The sequence below is a fragment of the Odocoileus virginianus genome, unplaced genomic scaffold (genome assembly GCF_023699985.2).
Source record: "Odocoileus virginianus isolate 20LAN1187 ecotype Illinois unplaced genomic scaffold, Ovbor_1.2 Unplaced_Contig_1, whole genome shotgun sequence".
Lineage (NCBI taxonomy): Eukaryota > Metazoa > Chordata > Mammalia > Artiodactyla > Cervidae > Odocoileus > Odocoileus virginianus.
This window is the reverse complement of record NW_027224318.1, coordinates 5,046,699-5,065,795: the sequence shown is the minus strand read 5'-3', so window position 1 is coordinate 5,065,795 and position 19,097 is coordinate 5,046,699. Positions and strand designations below refer to the sequence as shown.

Below are 19,097 nucleotides of genomic sequence, written 5' to 3'. Positions count from 1 at the left end.
GAGGGGGGCGGAGGGCTCGAGCGCCCCCAGCCCGCCTTCCCCTCGGTCTCCCGCGCCGGAGCCGGCCCGCCGGGGAAGCGCTCGCCCCCGCCTCCTCGTAGCCACCTTCCCCGCGCGCCCGCGCCTTGCAGTCGGCGGCCGCTCCCGAGGCGGGGGCACGTGGCCGCGCGTGGTGCGTGGCGCCCCCGCCCCGCCCCGCCCCCGGCCGGGCCGGCTCCGGCGCGCGCGCCGCGCACCGCAGCCCCGCGGGCCGGGCCCCGGCTGGCGCGCGCCCCGCCCCGCCCCCGGCCAGCCGCGCTCGCCCCCGCCCCCGCGCGCGCGCGCCCTCCCTCCCCGCCTCCCCCGCGTGCCCCTCCTCTCGCGCCCCTCCCGCGCCCTACATCCACCGCCCGGCCGAGGGGGCTCAGTCCGCAGCCGCCGCCGCCGCGCCTCCGTTTGGGTGCTGGCAGCGGCCCCCGCCGAGACAGCCGCGCGGGCGAGCATCCCCAGGCAGTAAGCCCGCTTTCTCTCCGCGTGTGAGTGCATGCGTGTGTGCCTCCCGCCCCCGTGGGCCCGCGTCCCGGGGGAGCGGCTGCCCTCCTACCCAGCCGCTGCCCGCGGGCTGCCCCCCGGGGCGGGTAGCTGGGGCCTCGGGCCTCGACCGCCCGGCCCTGGGTGGGGACTGCGGGCCAGCCGGCCGCGGGGTCCCCTCCCCTGCCCTCCCGCCGGTGCGTGCCTCAGCCTCCCCTCGGTTTTCGGGCTCTCGTCGCCGGGGTGGCGGGTGGAGGGGACCGGGAGCGCTTGGAGGTGGAGGGAGCGCGAGGGAGGAGGGGGTTCTCCCCATTTTCTTCTGCGGAATGGTGGGGCGTGGGGACCGAGGGTACGGGGGCCCTGGGCTTTCTGCCCGGGGATGGAGGGCAGTGGGGGTGGGGTGAGGTAGGGGGCACCTCTCGATTCCCTCAACGAGGATAGCTAGCTGGGGTTACGGAGAGGGGTAAAGATGAAGTGCGGGGGTCCCCTCGGTTTTCTTGAGGGTGGCGAGGATGGGGAGGACGGGAGGGAGGGGGAACCTGCCTCGGTCCGCACTACGAGGAGGGCGGGCGGGAGTGGGCAAGGGAAGGAGTAGAGGTGAGGGGCTCCCAGCGTTTTCTCGTCGAAGATGCTGGGGGATGGTTCGAGGAGTGCAGAGGGAAAGAGGAGGACGCGGAGGGCCCGCTCTGGTTCTTCTCTTAGGGGGTGGCGGGAGGTGGGCGAATGGGGGTGGGGAGAGGGGGATTTCAGCTCCGGTGCGAAACCTAGAGAAGCTGGAGGAAGGTTCTGTAACACGGGTTGAGTCTTAGGAGGTGGATTTTCAAAACTGCTGGGTGTGACCTTTCCGTCTCAAAAAGCGTGAAATCCCTACGAGGTGCCGTCTGTTCTAGGCGCTGGGAGAGAGGTTGCTGCTTTCGAAGTTTCTCTTTTCTCTTCCATTCCTTGTGGCCTCTTCGCAGGCATCCAGGACTAGGTAGAGATTTGGAAATCGGCAAGGGAAGACTTGTGGTTTGTGTTCGGCGCTATATGATTTTCTGCGTTTGAGACTGTACATGTTTCTCAGGTTTGTTTTTATTGCCCTTTACAATGCAAACCCTGTACCAGCGAGACCCCTTGGGGAAAGAAAAGAACAAGGTTTATTAAGGGGATTCCAGGTTTGGTTTTTGAATTTCCTGAAGTGCGAGAGATACGTCGTTGTAGTATTTTCCTTGGCTTTCAGAAGACGTAGAAATAGAATTAAACGTACGTCTTTGCTGGAAGTCCCCTATATTCATTTAAATTATTCCATCGGGATTGTCTGAGCCCCCTTTGATTTGAATTTGGAGTGGAGCCAGTTTTCCTAATTGGAGCCATCATTTTGTAATTGCCTGTAATTCTTCCCTGGGTTATCAAATCTATGGCAAGCTTATAGAGCAGCAGGAATAATTTTTTTTTCGTTATCTTGATTAAGACAGTTTTAATGTAAATTTTATGTTGTTCCTTGGAAATGTGAACATTTGCAGGATAGCATACATTTAAATTATGAGCCCCTTGGAATTTTGCGAAGCCTTTTCCTCCCCAGCTCATCTCCAGAAACACAACAGAATCCTCCCCATTCTTTACACTGAGGAAGCAAGGGCTTCTGGGATGGTTGCTTTGCTTTTGGAAACTCATGCTCATATTTGTTTAGGAAGAATACGCATTGAAAAGGCTCAGGCCTTTAATGTGGTGAGGCTATATGTGCTTTCCCATTCTGGTTACATAAGGTTCCAATCTAGTCTTTACCTTTAGTCTTTAAAAATGCTTATTTAACATTTTTAAGAGCAAATATAATCTTTATGCAACAGGAAGCTGGTCAGATATACCATGATTTGTGCAAGCCACCTACCAATAAGTATATAGTCTTAAGAGTACCATACAGATTCTGTAACTATATCTGGTTTTTGAAATTCTGAGCTACCATTCCCATATTGAATTTTTGGAGAAAGAAAACATTTTTTTTTCAACCAAGTCTAAATTTTTGAGTGAAAGTTTAAAAAACTGGTATACGATTTAAACTGGTAAAATTCCCCTTATATGATACCAGGAAATTGAAGCTAACTTAATGTGTCCAACTAATGGACCACTTAAACAAGATAACTTATTTGTGTACTGGAATTGATAAACTGGAAATGTTTTAAGTGGAAATAGAGGTTTTGGTCTCAAAGATGGACGGGAGTACATTTAAATGAATACTATTATTTGCACCATTTCTAATGTTAATGTGATATCCAATTCTATACACTGGTCAATGATCTAAAACTAATACATTAAAAGTGCAGTTTAAATCTGGTATTTTCTCATGCAAATAAAATGCTGGGAGTGGTGAAATTTTTTACAGAGAGAAGCATGTGATGGTGGTGGGCCCTAGAATTTCTCTAGACAAAATGAGTAAATGAAGTGTCTTTTATCCAGCTTTTTGAGAATGTGTTTTTTGCCCTGCAGGACTGGAGAAGGAAGAGAAAAAAAGTAAACTTCAAAAATTAACAAAAATATGGTCAGATATCTTTCTAAATATTTTTTTTACATTTATTTGGCTTAGTTGTGATATGCAGGATCTTTCGTTGCTGCTCTAAGGCTTAGTTCTTCTGTGGCATGTGGGATCTTAGTTCCTGACTAAGGATCTAACCATGGCCCCTGCATTGCAAGGCGGATTCCTAACTACTGGACAACCAGGGAAGTTTCTCTAAATATTCTTAAAATTTTTGCTTATATCCATTTGTAAATCAAGCCTCCAAATTAATTTAAGACCTTGACTCTCACCTCTATAAAGTTTTGACCTTAAAGAAAAAAAGAGCTGTTCACTGAAGGATGGCCGTTAACCTCCTGAGGCTGACCCAGCCCTGTTTTCCTGCTTCCCACCTCCGGGTTCTCTTCTTTCCGTCTTGTGCCAACTTTTATGACCTTTTGGGAGTTGAACAAATGTTCATGCTTGCTTGAACTCTAGTCCTTATCTATTTGGCTGCTATCCCCAACTTTTACCTACAAAATTTTTTTTGCTTAATTGAACTTTCCAGTTGTTTGGGTTTGGAGTAAAAGGGAGTAGACTATAATTATTTTCTCTTAAAAGATCTTTTCTTTCAGCTCCTGTTGGACAAGAGCAAAGGAAGGTTCTTTTTTTTTTTGTCAACAGAGTACTTAATTAAGCAGACTATATGGCCATTTATTTATTCTACCAACATTTGCTGAGTTACTGCCTCTTTTGGAGGCTCTGTGCTAGGTACTCTGCTAGATGCACAGCGGATAAGAAATGGCTCCTGCTTTCCGGTGCAGTTATTAAAATGAAAAATAGACAGTGAAGTCATTGTGAATAATCGAGAGTTGTCCAGAGTCTTTTGGACTGGACAGTAAACATGCTACAGCCCTGCAAACAGGGGAGCCATTTTTTCTGGGGTATTTAGTCACTGCATAAATTCCATCTCACCTTCCCAACGAAGACATAGTCTGTCAGTTTGGGTAATATGATTTACAAGTCATCTTAAGGTCAATGGCTTTTGAAATTTTTTATGTAATTAGGACATAGCAGATGTCTTGATTTTTAAAGTTCAACATTTTGTATGACTGTATAGAGTAGTGGGGCTTCCCAGGAGGTGCTAGTGGTAAAGAACCCGCCTGCCAGCAGGAGACATAAGAGACACGGGTTTGATCCCTGGATTGGGAAGATCTCCTGGAGGAGGGCATGGCAATCAACTCCAGTATTCTTGCCTGGAGAATCCCATGGACAGAGGAGCCTGGTGGGTCTACGGTCCATAGGGTCGCAAAGAGTCGGACATGACAAAAGTGACTTGGCATGCACGTACAGAGTAGTGAAAACACAAACAGGCCAGCATTCTTTCCTGTGACTTAAAGCAGCTTCTGACAGCAAGTTGGGCCAAAAAATTTATTTTTCTATGGTCAACTTTGAATTATGGATACCAATGAATGATGGAGCATGGAGGAGTAGATAAAACTAAATAAGTGTGTGAGTAAAACTTTGTCCTCCTGCGGGGCTGCCTCCCGAGTTTTTGAGAGTTCCCATCTGTGGGTAGTTCTAGACCAGTGATTTTGAACTGGGGCACTTTTGCCCCCTAGGGGACATTGAACAGTGTCTGGAAAGAGTTTCGGTGGTCACAGCTTTGGGTATGTCTAGTGGGTAGAGATCAGGCAAGAGGCTTAAACATTCTATGATGCATGGGGCAGCCCCCCACAACAGAGAATCACCTGACCCCGATTGTGAATAATGCTGAAGTTGATGTAATTTCCTGTATGAAACGCAGTAAAACGTAATTTTAGGAGAAAACACTAACAAGTGTCTTGATGTGAATAAGGAGTTGGCTGAGCTGACTTTACTAGTCTTAAGAGTGACTAGTTCCTGAACATCAATCCAAATAATTAAGACTGATAAAAGCTATCATTTATGGTACTTAACCCTGTACCAGGCCCCTGTATACATTGTATAGTCACTTCAGTTTTTAAATGAAGAACCAGGCTCAGGGAGGTTATTTGCCTTCGGTCTCACAGCTGGTCACCGTTAGACAGAGACACCAAAATTAAGATTGTCTTACTACTCCTCAGAAGTTCATGGTTTTGAGCACAACATCATACTGTCTCCCTTGTGGTGTGCTCCATTCAAAGTCTTACTTAAAATCAAAATTACAATATGTCCTATATACCATTGAGTTTGCTGAAGAGTAATTAAAACTATGAATGTTAAATTTGATCATATAGAAGTAGGGGGAGAAAGAGAACTGACATTACTTGAAGGCCTACTATACCTCTAGAAAATATGTGAGGGGCTTCCTTGGCAGTCCAGCGGTTGAGAATCTGCCTTGTGTAGTGCAAGGGATGCAGGTTCAATCCCTGGTTGGGGAACTAAGATCCCACATGTCGCGAGGCAACTAAATCCTCATGCCACAGTGAATATCCTGCATGATGCAACTAAGTCCTGGGGTAGCCAAATAATTTAATTTTTAAAAAAAGAAAATGTGAATTGAATTTATACCCATTATGTAATTTGATCCTGACAGCAACTGTGCAAAGTGGTTATCGGATGAAGTTGGTTAAGTACACAACTAATAAGCAGCAGAGTTGGGATTTGAACTTCAGTCCTGTAACTAAGCCATTGTCCCTTGCTGCATTCTCTGAAGCTTGGGTTGCTGAAAGGGGTGAGGCAAGGAGCCTGCTGCAGAGAGGTGAGTGAGTAGTCCTAGGTAATAAGTCCTTTCAGGGTTAATGTGTTGTAGAGATGGATTACATCCAGGCAGAGAGTGGAGAGGTGAACTACTATAGCTTCCTCAGCCGAGGAGAATGCAGTTCAATAGGAGGTTTGTTCTAGAGTTCTACCCAAACTGAAACTGCAGTTGTCATTTTGGAGGACTTTGTAGTCTGTCTACCGTGAAATTTTTAAACACTGTTTTTATAATGGTGAAACTAGAAGTTACCTAATTGCATGTATATCCTTTCCATGGCTTACCTTCTGCCTTTTTTGAACTGTTGTATAGAACTTAACAATGACAGCATTTAGTTTTGTAGTCTTTGTACCAATTTAAACATTTGTTTTTGCTGTGGACATTGTTTTTACAATAAGCGTCATCAAATTCATACTTGTGTTTTCCATATGGGGGTGTGTGTTTTGTTTTGACAGCTAAATATTTATTTTAACTTTAGATGTGTTGTGTTTTAGAGCATAAAAAGAGGAAAAATAAAAACCAGCCCGATAGCAATCATATTTTGTCCAGCAAGCTTTGTGTGTGTGGGGGGGGCGTGTAGAAGAAGTACCTCATGTTTCATTTCGTTTACTTTAAAGGAACTTTAACCATGATTCTCAAAGGCCAGGATGCTGGAGGAAAAAAAAGAAAGATTATCTAGATAAAATGTACGTTTTGATTTCCACATAAAACTGTGAGGCATAGATTCTGATTATAGTAATAATGTCCTGATTCTGACTATAGCAATCAGCCACTTGAGTAATCAGCCACTGTATGTGGACATGTTTTGTGATGCTGCCTGATTTTGTTACCCCTTCCCCCAGGATTTTATTTTATTTTATTTTTTTATTTTTTAAATATTTATTTATTTACTCATTTACTTTTGGCTGCATTGGGTCTTAGTTGCAACATGTGAGATCTTCGTTGCAGAACACAGGTTTCTTTCTAATTGCAGCACACAGTCTCCATAGAGGGCTCTGCAGTTTGTGGCACATGGGCTTAGTTGCCTCATAGTGTGTGGGATCTTAGTTCCCCAACAAGGGATTGAACCCATGACCCCTGCATTGGAAGGTGGATTCTTAACCACTGAACCACCAAGGAAGTTCCCTCCCCCAGGATTTTAGAGTGGACTTGAGAAATCGGGTAAAACTTGCAAGAATACATTAATCATTTTGAAAATCTATTTTTAAAATAAGAACAGCACTTTTTCATTGTGAGGACATTCAGAAAATACAGACAAGCCTAAAGAAAATAAAAATCGGTTATAATCCAGCACCCCAAAATTAGTGATAGTGTTTTGAATATCTTTTTTAAATGCAGTGATTTTTTTTATTTTTTTATTTATTTTTTTCATTTATTTTTATTAGTTGGAGGCTAATTACTTTACAATATTGTAGTGGTTTTTGTCATACATTGACATGAATCAGCCATGGATTTACATGTATTCCCCATCCCGATCCTCCCTCCCACCTCCCTCCACCCGATTCCTCTGGGTCTCCCCAGTGCACCAGATGCAGTGATTTTTTTTTTAATGGTGGACCCAAGTCCATTGCAGAATCTCCAGTTTATAAGTGTAGTCTTAGGTTTTTTAAAAATTTTACCAAAAAAATCTGAATTACTGTTGCATCTCTGGATAGAAGCCGTGGTCATGAAGAGTGAAATGGGAATGCCATCCAAGAGTTAGAGAAGGATCATGTGGCCTCCTTCTGTAAGCTCCTTAAAATACCTCCTCCTCCAACTTGAGTAGAATTTCAGCTAGGGGGCTGTCAGGATCCACCTCCCTTTGTTTTACAGATGAGAAAACTGAGGCTCAAAGAGGCCAAGCGCATGATCCAAGGTTGTATGATATGTTAATGTCAGAGTTCCAATTTGAAGTTTTAGGTCCTCCATATGTAGGTAAGTTTGAATTTCCTAATTAATAACACTTCAAAACCAGAACTTTCTGTTGGCCTGTCTCTCAAAAGAATACGTTATTATGGTGAAAGTATGTTAACTATATAGTAAAGGATACCAAAAAGGCCATGGTTTTCCTAATTTCAGAAAATTATCATAACAGTTGTTTGCAGGAGTTTATCATGTTATTTGCTTTATTGAAATTGAACATTAGTGGTGGGAATCCTCTTTTGAGCAGCTAGCCTTTAATTTCTTTTGGCCTGGGAGGTAAGGACAAGTACCACAGCCTATGGAATATGCCTGGAATCACAGAAATGCAGCAACAACTTTATGAGTCTTTACACATACTAGCCTGGAAGGCCCCAATTGGAGCCATTGCTGCATGAGTTTCCTTTGCCTTTATAAAATGAGATGTCTTTAAACTGTGGAAAAAAAATTTTCAAGATATATTTGCAAAAAAAAAAAAAAATGTATTTGCTTCCAAACTTAGGAAGTTCAGTTGCAGCAAATGCACATGCGCCCACATGTGCAAACGTTGTTTTAAATCTAGCACCGTTAAAAAAATAAATTCTTCAACTTTCCTCACTTTCTTTCTTGGCCGTCTTTGTTCTTTCTGTAGCTGTGTGGGTCACTCTCTTCATATCTCCTTTGCCTGAATGTCTATTTTACTCTCAGGGTGACTTTTCTTTTTCTTTTTGGCGGGGGAGGGGTCCAATGGACTCTGCCCACTTGCCTTTTTTCCAGGCTTCTGGAGTCCTCATCAAGTTCTTCTGCCGCTGTGTCTTCCTCTTCCCTCGTTTGCCAGTATTACAGTTAGCCCACCCTGGACCAGGTCTGTTTTTCAGCCTAGGATAGGCAGGGAAGCTGCTCTCCAGAGCAGGTGTGTGGTGAGATCTGGTGTCGCTTGATACAGAAATGTCACTGCTAGAAGAGAATTCAACAAAGTACATCCGGTGATTACATAGGCTGCGTACACATGTAAACCTTGAACACAAAATCATCCCTTCTCTGTGGCCAGGGGCCCAGCCAATGCTAAAGCTACGTGGAATAATGATTACGGATACTCCCTGCCAAGGGCTTACTATGTGAACAAATGAGAAAATTGTACCCTTGCCTAGGGGTGTGTTCTGAAGTAGTTTTTGCTCCTGTTCCTCATTATTGTCTGCTAATGAGTATGTATATTGTTAGTGAGCTGCCAGCTCTTCCCAGCTTCCTGCAGTATGCTGTAGTTCTCTTCTGAAAATGGGTTTTCCTCTGTATTTAAATCAAGGAGATTTGCTTGCATTTTATTTTGGGAGTACTCTAGGTGTAAAATGCACAGATAAAAGATACATGTGTACTGGCTTTGTAAGTGCAATGAAACGTAGAAAAAGAAAAGAGCTATCAAAATAAGTCATGGTTGCCAGCATTCTACTTTCTGTAGGTTTTATTTACCCACCTGAAAACTCTGGCTCTTACAAATGCTCAGGACATAGTCCACAGTAGACGTTCTAATCACAAGAATTTGCAAAATCCACAAAATTCTAAACATGCTTTTCAGTACTAAAGACATGATAGCTGGCAATGAAGAGATTTTATTGTCAAGGTTGTATTGATAAGGATGATACAAAAGTTAATTTCTGTACTCAACAAGTTTTGTTATTCACTTTCAGTTTTAGAGTGCAGATAAGGCTGCTTGGCATCTGTCAGATTAAAAATGTGTGATTTATTAAGCAGACATTAAGGATTGGTTTTTCAGTGGATCTCTGTCAGGTCTACTATTAGACTTTATTCTTGTTTGGGAGGCTGATTGCCAGCATCTGTGTATAGACATAATTAATCATTTGCACTTCTGTGTGACCAGGTGAACTGAAGTAACAGGTGTCCCCCCAGGTTGCCGAGACCAAAAAGTACATATAGGCACACAGACACATAAATTCCAAAAATTTTTATATCACTAAACCATAGTGGTGAATTTAGACATTTGAATTAACAAAATTTTGTTTTTCAACAGTTTATAAGAAGCACCCTGTAAATAATGATAGCTTCAAATACTTACAATGTTTTTAAAAAATATTGTCAGTCAGATGGTTTCTAGATGCTGAGGAGACACTTTGAGTTCCTTGTCAAAGATTCTACATCTCCAAATACCAGGGTCAGTTCAGATTTTCAAATTCTGGACCCTTCCCTTCTGAGCCACAAGATGCAGAAATTTCCAGTGTAGTAAGCACATGTAACCACACTAAGGAAAAGAAATGAAGCAGCCAAGCTAATCGGAGGTAAAAGTTTATACTTATATCTATAGATAAAACAGTTGGCCTTTGTTGGAGCCACTTTTTAAATATCAACTTCCCCCAATTTATTAAAGAATAACATACATAATTGTATATATTTACAGGTGTAGTGTGGTATAATAAAGTACAGTAAATCTGCCATAAATAAATTATAATAGATAAATTAGGAGTTTAGGATAAACATGCACACACTACTATATATACAAAGTAGACAACAAGGACCTACTGTATAACAGGGAACTATATTCCATATCTTGTAATAACCTCTAATGGAAAAGAATCTGAAAAAGAATATATATATGTATATAACTGAATCACTTTTCTGTACACCTGAAAGCATTGTAAATTTTAAAACATTGTAAATTAACTACACTTCAATTTAAAAATGATTAAAAATAATACGAAAAAAGGAAGTGTACAATGTGATGGTTTGATATACATATGCATTGTGGAATGATTATCAAGAAAATCTGATATCCACTCTATCGAGTATAATTTATGTACAGTCAACTACATCCAGTTAAGGCATATGGGTTGCCGCAGAGGTATACACCCATGAGGCCACCGCCACTCTGGGGATGTGGAATATTTGGGGCACTCACTCCCCCTTCATGCTTCCTTTCGCTTCTTTTTTTGCAGCACATTCTTCCCTTGCCCCAGTCCCCAGGCCACTGCTGATCTGCTTTTGTGTAAAAGCTGCTTTCTAAACTTAGATGTGAAAAGTTTGTGGATCTTTCTTGATCCAAAGACCAGATATAAATCTAAAATGCTGTTTTCTTCTCTGTATTTGAGATAAAATAATATTACAGGGAGATTCCAGGTTTGACTTTCTAGAATCTTTTCCTGATTGCTTAAAGATGTGTACTTAAGAATTTTGTCTGTGAGTAAACTACAGCCTCCTTATTAAATAGTCTCACTACATACTTGGATTGAAGGGAGATTGAAACCAAGAGAGAAACAATTCTAATAAAATGGAAAAGTGGTATGTGTTCTTCTGAAATAGGTAGTGACATGTCAAATCCCTCAAGGATAGGACACATAATGTGATTTGAATCTTGCTTCATACTTTTTAATAGATTAAGACTGAAAGCAATGAGAACAAATGTTTTACATCTGTAGATCTATACATCCAGCTAGTGTGTGTTTCAATATACAATCATTATTCAGGAATAACCCTATCCCCTGAGCCTTCTGAAGGATTTGAAATGGTTTCAGGGGGAATTTAAAGTGGATGGAAGATATACTGTCTTTACACACTAGTGCAAAGCCAGCTTTTCACATGCTGACTGTTGCTTTCCCATTGATCTATTCAGTTGAACGAATGATTAGACAGTCGAGGGGCTATAGTACAGATAGGGGCTTCCCAGGTGGCGCTAGTGGTAAAGAAACTGCCTGCCAGTGTGGGAGACATAAGAGACACTGGTTCGATCCCTGGGTTGGGAAGATCCCTGGAGGAGAAAATGGCAACCCATTCCAGTATTCTTGCCTGGAGAATCCCCATGGACAGAGGAACTTGGTGGGCTACAGTCCATGGGGTCGCAAAGAGTCGGACAACTGAGCACATACAGTATTGAGATGCAGTTTCTCCCTTCCTCACTCCCTCAAAATAATCCATGTCACCATAATTTGTGTCTAACAAACTTTCCTTTCCATTGCTGTTGCTCTGTCCTGCATCTAGTCTCCATCTGACACTCTTGATTTCGACTGTTTCTGCCCTTCTTTGCTTTTCTTTCCCAGTTTTCTTCTTCCTCCTCTTGTCTGTCTCCTGATACTACTTCTCTTACGCTGCTCCGCTTTCTCGTGACAAAGCTGTTATTATAAATATCTCAAGACCAAGCAGCAGCAGACTAATTCCAACATGTCAGATGTCATCTTGGAGATTATTTTTCTTTTTGTTTCGTGGTCCAATAATTCAAACTCCTTTTAAGTTTGGGGCCATGCTGGTGGTTTGAGAGTTGTGAAGGATTGGTTTTCAGATAAAGTTGAATATGTCGGTCTGTTGCAGACAGTTGTTGAAACCATGATTCACTGAAAAGGAATGAATGATGTACATTACAATGTTCTTACAAAACTTACTTTTACAAAGCTAAAGCAATTAAAATGCTCTTGCGGTAAGGAAATTTATTGTTCCTCAAAAGGTACTGGAAAGATTTTGTTTTGTTTTTGTTGGGCATGACTTGCAGCTTGCTGGATCTTAGTTCCCTGTCCCGGGACCAAACCTGGGCCCTCGGCAGTTAAAGTGTGGGAGTTTAAACCACGGGACTGCCAGGGCATTCCTGGAAAGGGTTTTTTTTTTTTTTTTTTAAATCCTTCAACATTAGTCAAAATCTATAGAATGCACAACACACACAGAGTGAACCCTAATGAACTATTAAGGTTAGTTAATAGTTATGAATGATGGTTCAACAACTAATATATTACAGTCATGCAGGGTATCAAAAATAGAGGAAAGTGGGAAGGGGTCTTATGAAGGTATGTGGGAACCACTTTCTGTTCAATTCTGTAACCCTAAAACCGCTTTTAAAATGTATATATGTGTATAACACTGTCACTTAAGCTGTATAGCAGAGGTTGGCACAACATTGTAAATCAACTTAAAAAATTATTGCCAAAAAATAAAGTTGCTTTAATAAATCTATTATTTTCACTTGAGAGTCAGAAATATAATGAATATATCAGGCACTTTTTATTATTAACTTGTAGATAAAAGCACAGTGTTTGTTTTTAAGTATGGTAACGTAAAAGTTGGACATGACTGAGTCTGAGCATAGCATAGCGTAACATAAGAGACGTGCTTCTCATGAGAGCTGTAAGTTGAGTTATGCTGTCTGTGTTGGGCTCAGTCACTCAGTCATGTCCAAGTCTTTATGACCCCCAGCAGGCTCCTCTGTCCATGGATTTCCCAGGCAAGAACACTGGAGTGGGTTGCCATTTCCTACTCCAGGGGATTTTCCTGACCCAGGGATTGAACCCAGGCCTCCTGCAGGTGGATTCTTGACCACAGAGCCATGTGGAAAGCCCTTAACTTACCGCACGGGCTCCCTGAGTAGTGAGAGTGTGAGCTCCTGGGAGAGCTGCCCAGTGTTGCCCACCTCTGTCAGGTTGTACAAGAGTTACTGGGCAGGTCAGTGTGAACACGGGGTTGGAACTTTGTCTGTGGCCACTGAGGCATCGTGCCATCTTTGTGGTGGAGTGGATCCCCAGGCTTGACAAATTGTCTGCCCCACAACTCCAAGAGCCCCTTTTTGACCCTTGCATTTGTGGTGTCACCAGCGACAGTGACAGTCCGTGAGCTCGTGCCAACTCTTGGAGCCAATATCCAGGGCAGAGTTTGATTGCTTTGGACCAAAGGTTATTGCTTGGCTTGTAGTAGCATAAATCTGACACCAAAACCTTCAGGCTTGGCCAACGCGACAGTAAACCTATGTGAAAAGATGAGGTCTTTTAAGGTCTTATTGTAAATGATTTCTGTATTACTGGAACTGAGTGAATATTATGAGCATCTTCAAGTATGTGTTGCTTTCTTGTGTTGGCTGTGTATACAGACCCTTCTATGTAGGCGTGGGTGGGTGGGGATCAGGCCTGAGAGGGACACTGAGGCTGAGGGAGGTAAGCGGACATTGGGATGGTGTTAAAGTCATTGGAAGAGAAAAAATGACAAAGAATTAGGAATTAGAACACAAATGAGGGCAGTCACTCAAGGAATCAAGGAATGGATATCTTGGGGATGTGATTGTTCATGGAATGTGTCCATCAGCTCTGTGATGAGACCCAGGGTCAAAATCTTCATACGGTTAGCTGCAAAATTACTCATGAAGGGGGAGTTGGTTATCAAGTTCACCTGTTTAATGTATTAAATTCATTGTATATTGGAAGAATTTTTAATGTATGGATCTGTTATATATACTTATTATTATGCCTGTTATTAGGAAAGCTTTCACATATTTTTTTCTAGATTTCAGTGCTTGACTGGTTGACTGTACGTGTGGTCCTACCTCTATTGGGAGCAGCAGATTTTAATGAGAAGGGGAAAGAAGGGACAGGGAGAATCTCTCCATTGAGTCACAAGCCTAGATGGAGGCTGGGGATTCCAGTTTGGCTGCCAAGGTCACGGGTTACTGTGGGCCAGTGGTGACCCGAATGGTGGCATAAGCACTGCATTCCTTGTGGTCACCTTCATGATTGACACCAAGTTCTGCAAGCTGCATGGATTGTGTGCGCAGTTCCTGTCCATTGTAGAGGCAGCAAAAGTAATGGTCTGACCAATGCATCCTGTGTTCATCCCACAGGTGTACACAGGCTTGGTCAGTCGAGAGGTCTGGCACAGTCTTGCTCCTCCCAGCCAGGCTGCTGGAAATAGCTGGAAGGCCTGTGGAGATGCTGTGATGATGGCTGGCAGGGCGGGTATGTGACAGGGTCTGCCCTGCTTACCCTGGATTTTTCTGTTAAGGTGCAGGGAAAGTTCAAAAAAAGTTGGGGCCTCTTGGCAGAGGCTGTCAAGCCCCCAGAGCAGTGTACTTTAGACTTCCCCCACTGCCAGGCTGTTAGGGCTGCACGGGCCTGGTATGTATCAGATGGAACTTGGGGTACTTGTGAAAGTTTCTGACGTACAACTTGAAAGTTGATTTGTGTCACCTCATAAGCTTATTGTTCCTTCCTCTTTTAAAACCCCTACAATTTTCCTTTTGTTGCTGTTGTTGTTTACTCATGTCTGACTCTTTACTATCCCATGGACTGTAGCCTGCAAGGCTCCTCTATTCCTAGGGTTTTCCAGGCAAGAATACTGGAGTGGGTTGCCATTTCCTTTTCCAGGGGATCTTCCCGACCAGGGATCAAACCTGCATCTCCTGTGTCTCCTGCATTGGCAGGCAGATTCTTTACTGCTGAACCACCTGGGAAGCCGAAATTTTCCTTTCTGTGTGTGTTATTGTCCCTGTAGCACACCCTGGCTGTGTGCATGCCAATGTGAAGGGTTTCCGCTGCAGCCAGTTTATTGGAGCAGGGCTGCCCAGTTGTCAGCGCTTCAGGAAACAGTTCATAGGGTACAAAAGCCAGCTTCTAGAGTAAGAGTCTGAACACTTCCTCAAATGAAATCATCAGATGTTTATTGACTGTTTATTCTGTGTGCAAGGCACTTTGCTAGATGCAGTGGAGAATATTAAAAACAAAAGGGATCTCTTCAAGCAAGGAATATCCATCCTAATTGGAGAAGCTGTTAGAGACACATTAAGGATGTGGTGGAAAGACCACTGAACTGAGGGGGAAGAGGAAGGAGTCGGGAGTGTTGAGTGCTAGCCCAAGTTCTACCATAACCATCTGATCCCTTGGGCAAAGTGCTTCCCCTCTCGGGGTCTCAGTTTAGAAAAGGAATTGGACTGGATAATCTCTAAGACTTTCTATATAGATTGGTTCAAAAGCAAATGGGTTAAAAAGTTAAACAACAGTACAGGGTGGTAATAGAAGGATTCCAGGAGATGGTACCTTTTCTTTTGCCAAATGAAATATGCATATGATAGTTACTATTATGTGTATATGGTATATATATTTATACTATATAATTGTACTAATTACACAACTATCTTCCCTGGTGGCTCAGATGGTAAAGCATCTGCCTGCAATGCAGGAGACCCAGGTTCAATCCCTGAGGTGGGAAGATCTCCTGGAGAAGGAAATGGCAACCCACTCCAGTACTCTTACCTGGAGAATCCCATGGATGGAGGAATCTGGTAGGCTACAGTCCATGGGGTTGCAAAGAGTCGGACATGACTAAGCGACTTCACTTTCACACAACTATAGACTAGTATTTATCAAAGTGGTGTCCTTGGACCAGCAGCAGCAGCATTACCTGGGAGCTTGTTGAAAATGCAGATTCATGGGCCCCATTTCAGACCCACTGAATCAGAAGCACTGGGGATGCAACTCAACACTTTGTGTTTCAGTAACCCCCTCCCCCAGGAGACTGGGACGGTTGTTCTCAAACTTGGCTGCACATAGATTCATCTGGGGGACCATGGGGGCCACTCAGACGTTACTAGTTGCTTTGGCTTCCCAGGTGCCCCCAATTTGAGAATCTCACTGATTTAGGGAAGGTGACATGCATCAAAGCACCCCTTAAACTCTGCAGTGGTGACAGAGTTCAGAGGCATGGAGTCAGCCAAAGCTGAAGTTGAGTGTGGGAGGATGGGGAAAAGTAGGTTTGAATATGACTGGGAGGCCTTGAGTTTCATGCTAGAAATTTGGCGTTTAGATTGAAGGAGAGGAAAGTTTGGAGGAACAGGAGTGATCCGTTCAAGGTGGTACATTTGAACGGTTATTCTAGCAGCTCTATGAAGACAGGAGTGCATCCATATTAGGAAGCCTGGTGAAGTAAGTAGTCTAGGTCTAAAGTAATCATGAACCAAATTAGCATTGTAGAAACATAATTATAAGGAAGAAAAGGTTGTGAGAGCTCTTTGTAGGACAAATGGCTAGGATTCAGTGATGGCTCTGTGGGGAGAAGGCAGGGTTAGAATTAAGCCTTTGGCTCAGGAATTTCTCTCTCGTCCTGGGATAACCCGGGCCCTGCAGAGGCAGCTATCAGAAGTGTCACGTTTTATGCATCTGTACTCATCCTTTGTCCCTCATTGCTTTGATTTTGGAGTTCTAATTGGGTAGGTATTCCCCAGTGAGTTATAGAAAAACACAAATTATCGTCACCCAGAAAGCTACCCATGGTCATCATGGCGAGGCGGGAGGGGGGAATCCTGTTTCTCTTGACAAAAGAATGCTTGGAGTTGTGGGAACGTCGAAAACTTGGCAATGACTAATTCAAGCCTATCAGTCAATTAAGTGAATTTTTATTCTATCGTTTGTTTTATTTGGGAACTGTTGTAATAGTCATTGAAAGGACATCAATCTTCATATTTTAAAAACAAAAATACCATTTAACATTAGGGCAAAGGACAGGATCTTAAGGTTTTACCTTTTAACTTTAGCAAATATTTGGTGCTCCATTTTTCTTGCTGGATTTTGCCATTTGTTGTTCTTTTTTGGTGGCGCTGGTGGTGATGGGTTTTTTTGCATTGTTCCTCATGCCTCATAATTTTAGTTTATTCTGTTATCGATGACTTTTGTATTCCTAAGTATTCTTAATGTTTTATTTGTTTTTCTACTTTTCTTTAGTCTTATAAAGCTCATTAGCCAGCAGTTATGTAAAAGCATATGAGGAAAATACCTATAGTGTTTTTTTAACCTTTGACACCCCCCTTCACCCATTTCCCCAACCCCTGCCTCTGGCAGCCACTAATCTGTTCTTTGTATATATGAGCTTTAAAAAAATTTTTTTAGGTTGTATATATGAGAAATCATACAGTATTTGTCTTTTTCTGTCTAACTTCACTTACATAATGCCCCAGAGGTCCATCCATGTTGCTGCAAGTGGCATTATTTCCTTCTTTTTATGGCTAAGTAATATTCCATTGTATATATGTACTACATCTTCTTTATCCATTCATCTGTGATGGACAAGAGGGTTGTTTCCATATCTTGGCTATTGTAAGTAATGCTGCAATGAATGGGGGTGCAGATGATCTTTTGGGGCTTTTTTTTGGATAAATACCAAGAAATAGAATTGCTAGATTATATGGTAGTTCTATTTTTAATTTTTTGAGGAACCTCCATACTGTTTTCTGTAGTGGCTGCACCAATTTACATGCCTGCCAACAGTGTAAGCATGTTCCTTTTTTTCTACATCCTTGCCAACACTTGTTATTTGTAGTGTAGTGTAGATAATAGCCATTCTGTGGGTGTGAGGTGATTTTGTGGTTTTGGTTCACATTTCCCTGATGTTGAACCAGGGAAATTAGTGATGTTGAAGCATCGTTTCATGTACCTGTTGGCCATGTGTTTGTGTTCTTTGGGAAAATGTCTATTCACTTCCACTGCCCATTTGTTAATTGGATTATTTATCTTGCTATTGAGTTGTATGAGTTCTTTGTATGTTTTGGATACTAGTTCCTTATCAGATATATGATTTGCAAATATTTTTCTCCCATTCTATAGGTTGTTTTTTCACTTTGTTGATCATTTTTTTTGCTGCACAGACGATTTTTTATTTTATGTAGTCCCACTTGATTATGTTTGCTTTTGTTGCAAATTTTAGTATGCCAATTAAAAAGGAATGAATATATTTTTATTTCTTATCCACCCTATGTGACCAAAAATTATGTAAATTTGCATCCAGAAATGGTCTGTCGAAAGAGCTCCTTAGTGCTTATTTGGGGCCTGGTGGACACACTACTTACCTTTCCTCCTTTTATTAGTATACAGGTTGTGCCATGTCTGGAAGGAAAGACCTCTTATTACTAGTTGGAAACCAGTACAAGCAAATTCGATATTTAAAAAGGCTCCATATATTCCAATGCAATATTTTTAAATGGCTTACTACTCTAACTTTGGAAAAGTTGTGCATAAAAGTATAAGGATGAATCTAGAAGGATCACAACTTAAAATGTGTAGTACATCTAATAGATATCATTTAAAAATATAATCTCTTTTGCCAGGTTGAATAAAGATAAAGCCTTTCTCTTTCCAATTTCTGAAGAATATTATCTCATATAAAGTAAATGTAGAAACTTGTGTGGAATAGATAATCTTCCAGACATAGAGTATATTATACTCAATCTAAGGACACAAAATTGGATTTTATTTTATTTCTATAACGTAATATTCTTTTGGTTTTTGTTTATGTATTAAGTTAATGTGTTGGTAAAGATTTGATTATGATGTTGTAGATCTTGATTATGTTGAAATTATTAAAATGAGGCATCTTTTATCCTGTTTATTTATACCAATAAATAATGTTACTGGGTAAGAGCTGCTTTATCAGTTCTTCTGCTAAAGGAAAGAAGCCAGTGGCCATCTCATTTGTATTTCTTATTGCATATAATGGTAACATTTCAAATGTGTTTTAGATGTGCATATGCTGATGTCTTGACAACCATAGCAGTGTAAGCATTTGAATCAAAGCAGGATAAAGAAGCCTAAGCTGCTGCCTGATACCTAATTAAGAAGGTATTTGGGGTTCACTGCTCTTTGGTATCTAAGGTAGAGAATATTTGGAAGGATATGATTAAGGAATGGTTACCATGACAATTGCATTCAGAGAATTTAGAGGAGACAATGATTGTGTGGAGCTCATCCATTTTGACTGATTCAACTGATCTTTAGGTTCATTCAG

At 42.1% G+C, this 19,097-nt stretch overlaps 1 protein-coding gene across 4 annotated transcripts in view; it reads left to right on the top strand.

Moving 5' to 3' along the window:
- The first annotated feature begins 333 nt into the window (after positions 1-333).
- FHL1 (four and a half LIM domains 1) overlaps positions 334-19,097 on the top strand; it is a 56,592-nt gene continuing 37,828 nt past the window's right edge. Inside the window, exon 1 of one of the 4 annotated variants that reach the window (XM_070463277.1) lies at positions 334-492. The gene's annotated coding sequence lies outside the window, so the exon portion shown is untranslated. Of the gene's footprint in view, positions 516-540; positions 708-1,550; positions 1,574-19,097 lie in introns of those variants that run through there. The other 3 variants (XM_070463280.1, XM_070463278.1, XM_070463281.1) reach the window with 3 other exon arrangements.